The sequence below is a fragment of the Staurois parvus genome, unplaced genomic scaffold, assembly GCF_062004578.1.
Source record: "Staurois parvus isolate SC_StPar_1 unplaced genomic scaffold, SC_StPar_1.0 ptg000198l, whole genome shotgun sequence".
In the NCBI taxonomy this organism is placed as follows: Eukaryota; Metazoa; Chordata; class Amphibia; order Anura; family Ranidae; genus Staurois; species Staurois parvus.
In genome coordinates, this window is record NW_028317994.1 from 13162446 (window position 1) to 13175099 (window position 12654).

General features: G+C 45.6%; 1 protein-coding gene across 29 annotated transcripts in view; it reads left to right on the forward strand.

The window, feature by feature from the left end:
- Positions 1-12654, forward strand: part of PTPRD (protein tyrosine phosphatase receptor type D) — a 2222737-nt gene that overhangs the window by 1716896 nt on the left and 493187 nt on the right. The window contains exon 1 of one of the 29 annotated variants that reach the window (XM_089678101.1): positions 11228-11745. The exons of the other annotated variants lie outside the window; for them this stretch is intronic. The gene's annotated coding sequence lies outside the window, so the exon portion shown is untranslated. Of the gene's footprint in view, positions 1-11227; positions 11746-12654 lie in introns of those variants that run through there. 29 annotated transcript variants of the gene reach the window in all.

Consider the following 12654-nt stretch of genomic DNA (forward strand, 5'->3'; position numbering starts at 1 on the left):
ACAGACAGCAGGGATGTGCAGTTTTATTTCTCCCTGCAAAGCAGGGAGTAAAAACATGCTCATTGCTTAGTAAAAGCAGGACATATTACACACAATAAACATTGTTAGGCACATGATTAACTGTTTGATCGCCCCAATATGTTAACCCCTTCCCAACCAGTGTCATTAGTACAGTGACAGTGTATAGTATTAGCATGTATTACTGTATTACTGTCACTGGTGATGTCAGTGACAGTGAGTGAGTTCCCACAAAGTATCAAATTGCCCATCACAGTCCCACTATAAGTCACTGATCACTGCCATTACTAATATAAAAAAACAAATTCCAGTATATATCCCATAATTTGCAGACGCTATAACGTTTGCACAAACCTATTAATACAGTATACACTTAATGTGGAAGCTGTAGTAAACACCACTACTACTCCATTAGTTTCCAGTAGGGTTGCACTGATACCAACACAGGTGTCGGTGCCAATACTGAGCATTTGCATGAGTACTTGTACTCATGCAAATGCTCTGATACCTAAAACCAATACCTTTATGCGATCTGAGCCCATACAAAAAGAGTGGACTCAAATCACACTACAAAGAATCACATGTGTGATCTGCAAGACTGTGATTTGAACAGGAATGTGGTGCGATTCCTGTCCGGATCACATGCGTTTTCCCTGCGGGTGCTGTGCAGTTTGAGCCATAGAAAATGGATGGCTCAAATCGCACTGAAATAATGCACCACACCCGCAGGGAAACCGCATGTGATTTGGACAGGAATTGCACTGCATTCCCGTTTAAACCACATGCGATTCTTTGTAGTCCAAACTGAACCCATTGATTTTGTATGGGCTCAAATTACACTGCAAAGGTATTGGTAATTGGTATTGGTGAGTACTTCAGTACAAGTATCAATACTTGTAGTCATGAATAAAAACCAGTATTGGTGCATCCCTAGTTTCCTGGTCACTTGCTGAATGGCTGCCCTACTGCTTACTAAAAACAGCAGGTCACTTGCTCAGAACTGGTGTCATTCAGAGAAGGCTTTACATTTTCTTTTTTTTTCTTTTTTTTTTATAATTAACAATTTTTATTAAATTTCACAAGAAGCATTGTGTACAACATACAGCAAAATCTCTGTAAATAATAGCCACACACAGGCAGACAAAAAGTATAACAGTGTCTAACGGTCAGTAGTCATATCAACAGTGTGTATGGAGAAAATTCAACATAGAGGATGCTACCCGGGATCACAAATGTTACAATAAACCAAATAACCTCTTTGGTTATTAACATAGACAATTATGACCGTCTACACCAAAGGCAGAGTACTAGATGCAATGTCTTATTAACAATAAAGAACAGAGAAGAAGAAGAAAAAGAAAGGTAGTAAGAGAAAGAGATATAGGACTCTCTATTTTCCGGAAGATACCTGCTCCTTCCAGCTGGGAGGACCAGAAACCCTCTATAGAAATCTATCACTGGTTCTCAGCCAAAGCTCCCAAACCTTATTGTGTTTGTCAAGTTTATTGGTGAGGCGTGCCGTAATGGACTCCATAAGTTCTACGTCCTTGATTCTGGCATAAAGCTCAATAGAAGTGGGAGGCTCTCTTTTTTCCAGTAGAGGGCCACTAAGCACAGTGCCGCGGTCAGAATGTGACATGATTTTTGGAGGTGTTAGAGTGGGTGGAAGTAAGCCAAGAAAAAATACTCTAGGAAGAAAGGGAAAGCTCAAGTCAAATAGACGTTGGAGCAGACGGTGAGCCTCCTGCCAATACTGCCTCAGGGAAGGACACTGCCAGTATACATGTAATAGAGAGCCCTGAGGTATCTCCAACATCGGTTGCTTGCTGTTGGATAAATGGCATGTAGGTGTGAAGGTGTCAGATACCAGAAATAGAGGACCTTGTATTTTCCTTATAGACAGCACATATAGAACTCTGTGCTGCTTGAGACCAAATCACCCGCCATGCCTCCAAGGGCAGTTCCTCACCAATTGCCCCTTCCCATTTCCAGTTATAAGCATGTTTGCTCTGTGATTGCATTGGGAAAGCATTAAGGATTTTGTAGACATCAGATATTAAACCTGATTGAGATGGACCCACTAAGACTAATTTCTAAAAAGGTGTTCATTTTGAAAATTGTAAGGTGGGAGTTATAGAGGATGTATAATGACGTATCTGTAGGTATCCATACAATGTACGCTGAGGTAAATCATGTCTTTCCTTTAGCACATGGGTGTCAAACTGGTGGCCCTCCAGCTGTTGCCAAACTACAAGTCCCATGAGGCATTGCAAGATTGACAGTTACAAGCATGACTCCCAAAGGTAGAGGCATGATGGGACTGTTTTGCAACAGCTGGAAGGCCACCAGTTTGACACCCCTGCTTAGTATATCAAACAAGAGCCATTTTCGGGTCCTAGGGTCCACCAAAGTGGCCAAAGTGGGATCATTTTTCTGACATCCACAGGGAGAACATCTGGGAGGTGAGGCCATCTGGCATTTTAGGGTTGAACAAAAAGGCAGTCACCAAGGAGGCTTCTGACTAAAGAGAGTATGCATGTTTCAACTGTCTCCACAGACCCCGAAGTAGTGACATAGAGTGCAGGCTTTACATTTTCTGAACCCCTTCTGCCCAGTGTAATTAGTACAGTGTCAGTGATTTTTATTATCACTGATCACTGTATTAGTGTCACTGGGGATGTCAGTGGCAGTTAGTTCCCACCCCAGTGTCAGAATGCCCGTCACAGTCCCGTTATAAGTTCCTGATTGCCGCCATTACTAGTATAAAAAAAAATTAAAATTCCAGTATATATACCACCATTTGTAGATGCTATAATTTTCACATAAACCAATTCATTTACACGTATTTGGATTTTTTTTAGCAAAGACATGTCGCAGAATACATTTTTGCCTAAATTTATGACAAAATTTGATTTCTTAATTTTTTTTTATTGGATATGATTGATAAAAAATATGTGGGATTTTTTCAAAATTGACAGTCTTTTTTGTTTACAGCACAAAAAATAAAAACCGCACAGGGGATCAAATACCACAGAAAGAAATCTCTATTTGTGGGAAAAAAATGGACATAAATTTCATGTGGGTGCAGCGTTGCGTCACTGCGCAATTGTCAGTTAAAGTGACGCAGCACCGCATCACAAAAAATGGCCTGGTCAGGAAGGGATGTAAATCCTCTGAAGTGGTTAAGGAAAGTTTTGATTATTTTTTATGTTTTATGAAAATGTGTGTGTGTTGGAGTTCCTCATACTGTTTTGTAATTTTGTTATGGAATTTTCTCACAATGACAAGAAATGAATCTTAATCTACTAAACCCACAACAGTAACATCAGTCTGTATATGCAGTAAAGCATGCTTGTTATACTCACTGTGGAACCTAAGGGGTTAATCCTCCATATTGCGTAAAAAGGTTGTTTGAGCCTGTCTTCTCTGATCCTCCTCTTCTTCTACTGTCCCCAATCCATCTGCTGATAGTACAGAGTTCTACAAGTCACTCTTCACATGCTCAGTTTAGTGTGTATTTCTAGAGCGTTGTTTTTTTTTTCTTTGGGAGAGTGCATGTGATCAGCGCAGGGCCAATCAGCGCTGTCCAGACAGAGGGTCATGGGGTATGCAGCCACATAGGACAGTCAGAGAATGAAAACTCCAACAAGCTATGACCAGTGCTCAGCTGGGCACTGATAGAAGTCACAAGACTACTATATACTGCTGATGAGAAAAGGTGTTTAGCAGTTTATATTTACCAAAATAATAGCATTCCATGTAGTGTGTACTGTGGGAGACCAGATATCATGAATGCAGAGTCCTGGGTTTAGTAACACTTTAAGGCTCCATGCACACTAGTGTTTTTTTTTTAAGGTAAAAAAAGCTGGTTAAAAACACTGCTAATATCGTTTTTTAGTAGCATTTAGAAGCATTTAGGAGCATTAGCGTCTTATTGGTGTTTTTACAGTACATGTAGGAAAAAAAGCTAGAAAACAGCATTTGGGAGCATTTTAGTAGCGTTTAGAAGCATTTAGCATTTTTTTCTGCTGGAATAATGCTCCAAAAAACTCTTTTTTTCAGCTCCTAGATGCTGAAGCACAAAAAACACTACTAGCCTAAAGTAATGTGCATGAACACATAGGATAATACTATTTAGCTTCTAGGAGCAGAAAAAAAATGCTAGTAACAGCTTCTAGGAGCTTAAAGGCCAATTCACACCAGTGTTGATCTGCATTTTAGCGCAGCTTTAAAACGCAGATCAAAGGAAGGACATATGAAAAACAACCATTTCCAATGCGCACAGCTACGGATGTAAACAGATGTCAACGCAGTGCACAGGATATCCTGTGAAAATGCAGTACACTCTAATGTGCACTAAAATACAAGTCAACTGACATCTAAATGTCTGCCAATGGCCATCAGCGAACGACTAAAATGAATGGAAATGTACATAAATGTTTTAAATATTTTAGAGCTAGTCAGTGTGTACTGACCCTCAGAGAATTCCTTGGGACCCCCAGGTCACCAGAACTAGTGACCCCATTGGAAGATATACCCTCTGTTGCTTTTCTGGGGGCAACCCAAACTTTTCTTTTACTTTCACTTTCCATGATAATGGTAAACAGGGCTAACAGAAAGGGTGAATCTCCTTATTGGGGGCACAGACAGCAATAAAGACTGACAGGGGTTCTAATCCATTTCCACTCTATCTAAAACTTTTAAAACAGTTGCCTTTAGTTATACTTTAAATAATTGTAAAGCTTTATTTTTTGTATGGGTTTTTTATTAAAATAATATACATGTTTTCTTACCTGCTCTGTGCAATGGTATAGCACAAAGTGGCCCTGGACCTTCTCTTCCAGGAAACCCCTGCTGCCACTATTAGGTCCTCGTCCACTGAGTGGGCCACGGGCCACACAGCAAGTGCAGACTCAATCCTGACCAGGGTTGCATGCGTCCATTGACACATACAGTGCAGCTTTGCTCCACCCCCTGCTCCCTCCTCACTAGATTTGACTAACAGCAGCAGGAGCCAATGGCTCCCACTGCTGCCTCTATGTCCAGTGAGAAGAGAGAGAGAGCAGCACCACTGCTCTCACACATAGCACTAGATTGAAATTGGGTTCATGCAAGTATTTAGGGGGGGCTGTGGGGAAGGAGACTTAACATAGAAATTTGTTTTACCTTAATGCATAGAACGCATTAAAATATAACATCTCCTGCGTTTACAACCACTTTCATGCACTCTCTGCCTTAGCCTAGGTTCACATTGATGTGGTGCGGGAAACCCCACACTCCAATTGCACTGCCCTTGAAATCTTCTGACGGTGCATTAATGACACGCCAAAGGCATGTTGCAAACATAGTGCATTTGCTTGCATTGGATCTCACTAGATCGCATGGTACAAAATGGCCATGTGATATGGTTGCAGTGCAGCTGCAAAAAAAGGTATTTGATGTGAATGATGAATGGGCTCAAATCGCACCACACTGAATCAAATGTGAAATGCACAGGAATGCTCTGCGATTCTTGCTCAATTCACATGCGGTTCATAGTGTGAATCAATGGTTACAGTGGCTGTGAACCCTCAGATGATGCACATAAATGAAACAAATCCTCCTATATAAGTTCTACCTGTTTATCTTCAGTATTATCTTCTCTACATCCATTTAAAGTCCGGAATTTATACAGCTTGTCTGGGCTTCCAGAAAGCAGGGGATAGGGAGCTGAAGTTACGCTCTGCAGAGCTGAGTGAGAGCTGACTGGAGAGAAGGGACGCAACCCTGTCATACAGCACACAGAAACAGAGATGAGGCTGTCAATCACAGGCTGTGTGCTGTAGGTCCCTCCCCTGTCACCATATTTCTCTTAGTGTCAGGAAGGCTTGTCAGAGGTGACCCATGCTGATAGTGTCAGGAAGGCTTGAGTGTGGGCAAGGACACGGGCCCCATGATCCCCTATTGCCCGGGGGCCCCATGAGTGGTCAGTCCGCCCCTGCTTTGCACTTTTCTTTAACCGCTTCCACGCCGCCGTATAGCAGATATACTGCTACACGACGGCACCTGTGCGCAAAATCACGTATATATATATATGTGATTTTGCATTTACGGGTAAGGGGTGCACGCACCCTACCCACACCGCCGTTCGCGGCTGCGGATGTCAATCACCGGGTCCTGCCCTGTAATTACCCGCCGGCGCCCGTCTCTGACAGGGAGGAAAACTGTTTTGTTTACAATCTTCCTCCCTGTCAGCTCACGCACACTGCTGGGGATGGCTGTGCACAGTACAGTACAGCCATCCCAAGCAGCGAGATTACAGTAAAGCACACACTCCCTGCCCCCTAGTAAAACACACCCAGCACACAGTTAACCCTTTGATCGGCCCTCACATTAACCCCTTCCCGCCCAGTGCCATTAGTACAGTGTCAGTGCTTTTTATTAGCACTGATCACTGTATTGGTGTCACTCGGGTGTCATTGACACCAATTTAGCTCCCCCCCAGTTTCAGAATATCCGCTGCAGTCCCGATAAAAGTCGCAGATCACCGCCATTACTAGTATAATATTTTTTCTTTTAAATCCCAGTATCTATTTTTTTGCTATTATATTGCACCTATTGGAACCAGGTTAGGTGATAGCAGCTATTCGTTAGTTTTTATTGTCCCCATTTAAGAGCAGGAGGGTATTATCTTTTGCCGGTATCTATACCGCCATTTGTAAATGCTATAATTTTCATGTAAAACAATTGATTTACATGTATTGGGATTTTTTTTAGCAGACACATGTCGCAGAATACATTTTGGCCTAAATTTATGATGAAATTAAATTTTTAAATTTTTTTACTGAAAATGTTTAATAGCAAAATGTCCAAAATATTGTTTTTTTCTCAAAATTGTCGGATTTATTTGGGTTTTAGCGCAAAAAATAAAAACGCACAGGCAATCAAATAAAACCAAAATAAAGCTCCATCTGCGGGGAAAAAAACCCCATACATTTAATATAAGTGCAGCATTGCAGGAGCGGGGAAAAAAAAAGACATACATTTAATATAAGTGCAGCATTGCAGGACCGTGCAATTGTCAGTTAGAGTAATGCAGAGGCGTAACGCAAAATAAAAGACCTGGTCAAGAAGGGGGTAAATCCTCAGGAGGGCAAGTGGTTAATGAATGCAAAGTGTTTGCTGTTTGGATATGGTGGATAGGAAGGGTGGTGACATCACGATCCCTACATTTTGTGATTAGAGAACACTTTTCATTAACCACTTCCCCGCCACCCTATAATAGAAACACTGCTAAAGGGCAGCAAGGCTGCACAAAATCACATATATATATATATATATATATATATATACATACACATAATTTAGCATTTCCGGGTACGGGGAGCGTGTGTGCGCACTGCCCTACCCGCACCGCCATTGGCGGCTACAGATGTCAATCATCGGGTCCCGGCTGGAGATTCCCCGATCGCCGAGTAACACTGACACTGGAGAGACCTGTGTGTAAACAACACAGGTCTCTCTCCTGCCATGAAGAACATGCTGCTGCGTATTTCTCTACACAGCAGGGAAATAATATAGCTGCATGTCTCTGTAGTAAAACACACAGCACACAGTTAACCCTTTGATCGCCCCAGATGTTAGTGTTACTAAACCCACAACAGTAAAATCGGTCTGTATATGCAGTAAAACATGCTTGTTATATTCACTGTGGAACCTAAGGGGTTAATCCTCCTCATTGTGTAAAAAGGCTGTTTGATCCTGTCTTCTCTGCTCCTCCCCTTCTTCTACTGTCCCCTCTTATCTCCTGATAAGACATATTGTGTGGAGTCACTCTGCACATGCTCAGTTTGGTGTGTTTTGGGAGAGTGCATGTGATCAGCACAGGGCCAATCAGCACTGTCCAGACAGAGGTCAGGGGTCCTGCATCCTCCTAGAGCAGAATTAAAACTCCTCCTACACGCTTTAACCAGTGCTCTGCTGGACACTGACAGAAGTCGCAAGACTGCAATATACTGATGAGAAGAAAATGTATTTAGAAGTTTATATTTACTAAAATGTGTACTGTGGGAAACCAGATATAGTGAATGCAGAGTCCTGGGTTTAGTAACACTTTAAGGCAGGGGTATTACACTGCAGGCCTCCAGCTGTTACGGAACTACAAATCCCATGAGGCATTTCAAGGCTGACAGTTACAAGCATGATCCCCAAAGGCAGAGGCATGATGGGACTTGTAGTTTCCCAACAGCTGGAGGACCGCAATTCAACACGTGCGCTTTAAGGTAAAACCTGTGTGCTTTAAAGCGGATCTGCACCCAAAAGGGGAAGTTCCGCTTTAAGCCTTTGTCCCCCACTCCCCAATAAGGATTGGCACCTTTGGGGAGTGGGGGGGGAGCAGGCACCTGACTTTGACAGGTACCCGCCTAGGCGATCTGAAGCGGAAGTTGTCCATCTCCCCATAGTGCTCTGGGACACATGAAAAGTTCCCGAAGACTACAGGGCCATTCACAAGGCAAACAGCTTCTCGGGCATCCACAAGCTGTCACAGCCGGATGCCCACACTGAAGATGCCGGCGCCGAGGAGAGAAGACGGACGGTGAAACCAGTAGTGGTGAGGACAATGCTGGACCAAGGGACAGTACAGGAGATGATCAGAGACTGCAGACACAGTACAGGGGATGACCAGAGACTGCGGACACAGTACAGGGGATGACCAGAGACTGCGGACACAGTACAGGAGATGACCAGAGACTGCAGACACAGTACAGGGGATGACCAGAGACTGCGGACACAGTACAGGGGATGACCAGAGACTGCGGACACAGTACAGGAGATGACCAGAGACTGCAGACACAGTACAGGGGATGACCAGAGACTGCGGACACAGTACAGGGGATGACCAGAGACTGCGGACATAGTACAGGAGATGACCAGAGACTGCGGACACAGTACAGGGGATGACCAGAGACTGCGGACATAGTACAGGAGATGACCAGAGACTGCAGACACAGTACAGGGGATGACCATAGACTGCGGACACAGTACAGGGGATGACCATAGACTGCGGACACAGTACAGGGGATGACCAGAGACTGCGGACACAGTACAGGGGATGACCATAGACTGCGGACACAGTACAGGGGATGACCATAGACTGCGGACACAGTACAGGGGATGACCATAGACTGCGGACAGTACAGGAGATGACCAGAGACTGCGGACACAGTATAGGGGATGACCAGAGACTGCGGACACAGTACGGGAGATGACCAGAGACTGCGGACAGCACAGGGATGACCAGAGACTGCGGACAGCACAGGGATGACCAGAGACTGCAGACATAGTACAGGAGATGACCAGAGACTGCGGACACAGTACAGGAGATGACCAGAGACTGAGGACACAGTACAGGAGATGACCAGAGACTGCGGACACAGTACAGGAGATGACCAGAGACTGCGGTCACAGTACAGGGGATGACCAGAGACTGCAGACACAGTACAGGAGATGACCAGAGACTGCAGACAATACAGGGGATGACCAGAGACTGCGGACAGCACAGGGATGACCAGAGACTGCAGACATAGTACAGGAGATGACCAGAGACTGCTGACAATACAGGGGATGACCAGAGACTGCAGACAGCACAGAAATGACCAGAGACTGCAGACATAGTACAGGAGATGACCAGAGACTGCGGACAGCACAGGGGATGACCAGAGACTGCGGACAGCACAGGGATGACCAGAGACTGCAGACAGTACAGGAGATGACTGCTGACCTTTGGGGAGGGGGGGGGGGGCGGGTACCTGAATTTGACAGGTACCCGCTCTTACTTCCGCGGAGTTGTTCTTTGATCTTACCTGTTCCTCTATCCAGCGGCTTGCTGTCTTCCCGGCTTCTGTAGTGTGGGCACTCGGCATAACAGCCGGGTGCCCAGTGTGCATGAGTGAGAAGCACTTGCGCTTTGTGATTGGTCCGGCGGCTTCTGGGATCTGTCATGTGTCCCAGGTGCCGCCTTACCATTCACAAAAAGCACCGCTTCTTGCGCATGCGCACTTGGCACCTGGCTGTTATGCCGAGTGCCCACACTACAGAAGCCAGGAAGACAGCACACCACTGGATAGAGGAACAGGTAAGGTCAAAGAACAACTCCGCAGAAGTAAGAGCGGGTATCTGTCAAATTCAGGTACCCGCCCCCCCCCTCCCCAAAGGTCAGCAGTCATCTCCATAAGGTCCCGCTGCAGAGCTGAGCAGCCGGCCCGGTATTCTGACACGGCGGCGGTGGAAATACCGGACCGGCCATTCCATATTTGCTCCATAAGACGCACTGACATTTTCCCCCCTTTTTTTGGGGAAAAAAAGTGCGTCTTATGGAGCGAAAAATACGGTATATATTTTATATTAAGGGCGCGTTCACACTTGACTTTATTTCTACGCCACTATAGTGTTTGACAGGCGTTTGGGAAGCGTTTTTAACGCTCCTCAAACGCCCTATGCACGGTTTTGAGGCGTTTGCCAAGCATTAAAACCGCACCACAAATGCCTATAATGAAGCTAAATGGTAATAACGCTCCGCAAACGCCTCGCAACCACACCGCAAACGCCTGCCAGGCGTTTGAGAAGCGGAACCATATACTTGAATGGGAGGCTTTAACTCCTCCTGACTGGACATGAGGCGCCAGTTTTGCCGCAACGCAACGCTTCAGTGTGAACAGCACTGTGCAGAATTTTCATAGGTGCTCGAGAAGCATTCCCAAACGCCTGCTGACAAAGCTAGTGTGAACGTAGTCTAAGGGTGGAGTTCCTCTAGAAGTTGTCACCCTCACAGGAAGCTGGATCCCAATAAAGAATTTGGAGGAGTCTGAGAGCAATAGAAATGACTTTTTATAGAAAGACTAAATACTTGAAGAGATTTTTTTTTCCTCTAAGCCAGAATTTCGTGTGCCTATAAATGTTCTACTAGATGTGAGTGCTGTAATAACCCCCATGTTGGAGCCGAGGCGCTGGCTGTCCAGTCCGTGAGCCCGGGCTGTCCCGCTGTGAAGTGTGTAGTAGCAGGAATGTGTGTGGAACACGAGTGACTACGGCCAGTCAGGACTGGAGCCCAGTGTGCCTTCTTGTCTGGGATGAAGGAGTGACGTATGTGCGCTGCCATTGGCTAGTCAGGGCGGAGTGGGCGGAGGAAGAGGCTGCCCAGTGTCTTTCTGGCAGAAGCTTGCGGTGCCTTACTGTGTGTATGTGTGTGCACGCCCCTGAGACAGAGACAAGACACACACACAGGTCCAACAGCAGCTTCAGCAGCAGCAGCAGCAAGGACAGAGCCTGGCAGGATGAGCACTTTCCCGGGATTATACAGCAGCGCTCAGCCTGACTTCTCCTGTGTGTAAGATGTATGGACACAACATGCATGCCTGTCTATGTGACTGCGCATAAGAGGATTGGAGAGGAGCAGCCAGGGGAAGGAGAGGAGCACACACAGGAGAGAGGGAGTAGAGGACTGGCAGCACTTTGTAGTCAGTCCCAGGCTGGAGGAGTTGTGCCCTGTGCTGCCTAGGAGTTGGGATGCTGTGCTCAGGAGGAGTCTGCTGTGTCTAGAGTCCTGTGCTGACTTGTTGGCTGGACCAGCCCCCCCCCCACCACCACCAGCCCTGGACACTCATCACCACATCTATCCTGGATTACCTCTACCACCCTGGGATGTAAGCTGGGAGCTCAAGGCACATTGAAGGCGGCTAGCATGAGCAGGTATTGCAATCCTCTCTCTCTTTTTTTTTTTTAACTTCTTACCTCCAGAGTGGGGAGATGATGGGAGTGGAAGGCGGGTAGAAAGGAGGGGGGATGGCACGCCTACCATAGACTACCTATACCATCTCTGATCAATACCCCCAGCTGGGCAGGAGAAACCTCACAAGGGCACATCTGACTTGGCACAAGAACGGGGAGGGGGGTCCATCTAATACTGAAGACCCCCGTCTGGGCCAGGTCCTCTGCTCTTCTTTTCAGGACTTGCTTTAAATCCAAAAGGGACTAGAAGGACGCAGTTTTTTTTTTTTTTGGTCTATGGATGAAAAGTGGAGAAGTATGAGACGTAAAAATCTCATTTGTGTTCAGAGGTCCCACGCCATGGTACTTTACTTTGTACTGGACCGCTTGGAGGGTCTGGTTCTGCCTGTAGGTCACAGTCCCACCAAATGTAGGGTTCTGCACTTCAGATCTGAGCCAGTTTGACAATCCTGGGTTTGCGTTCTGTTTCCTAGGATGTCTGCACTGTTTGTTAGAACTGTTATTACTTATGTTTTGTAAATAATGTGATATCTTTGTAAACGGTGGAAGATGAAACATTTCCACCTTGTTACTGAGGACAATAAAAGTACGCCTTCATTTCCAGTGCCCATTGTTGTGTCTGGGGTGTGCTGGTGTTGGGAGGGTTACCTTACCCTTTGTAAAGGTATTTGCTGGTCATTGGTAACTCTTCAAGTGACTTGTTATTGGGGGGGGTTACCTTAACCCTTAGCAAAGATATTTGTTGTCTACTGGTGGCCCTTTGAGTGATTTGGTGTCTAAAGGGTTACCCATCCCTTAGTAAAGATATTTGCTGGCCACTGGTGACTCTTCAAGTGTCTTGAGGTCGGGAGGGTTACCCTTCCCATAGTA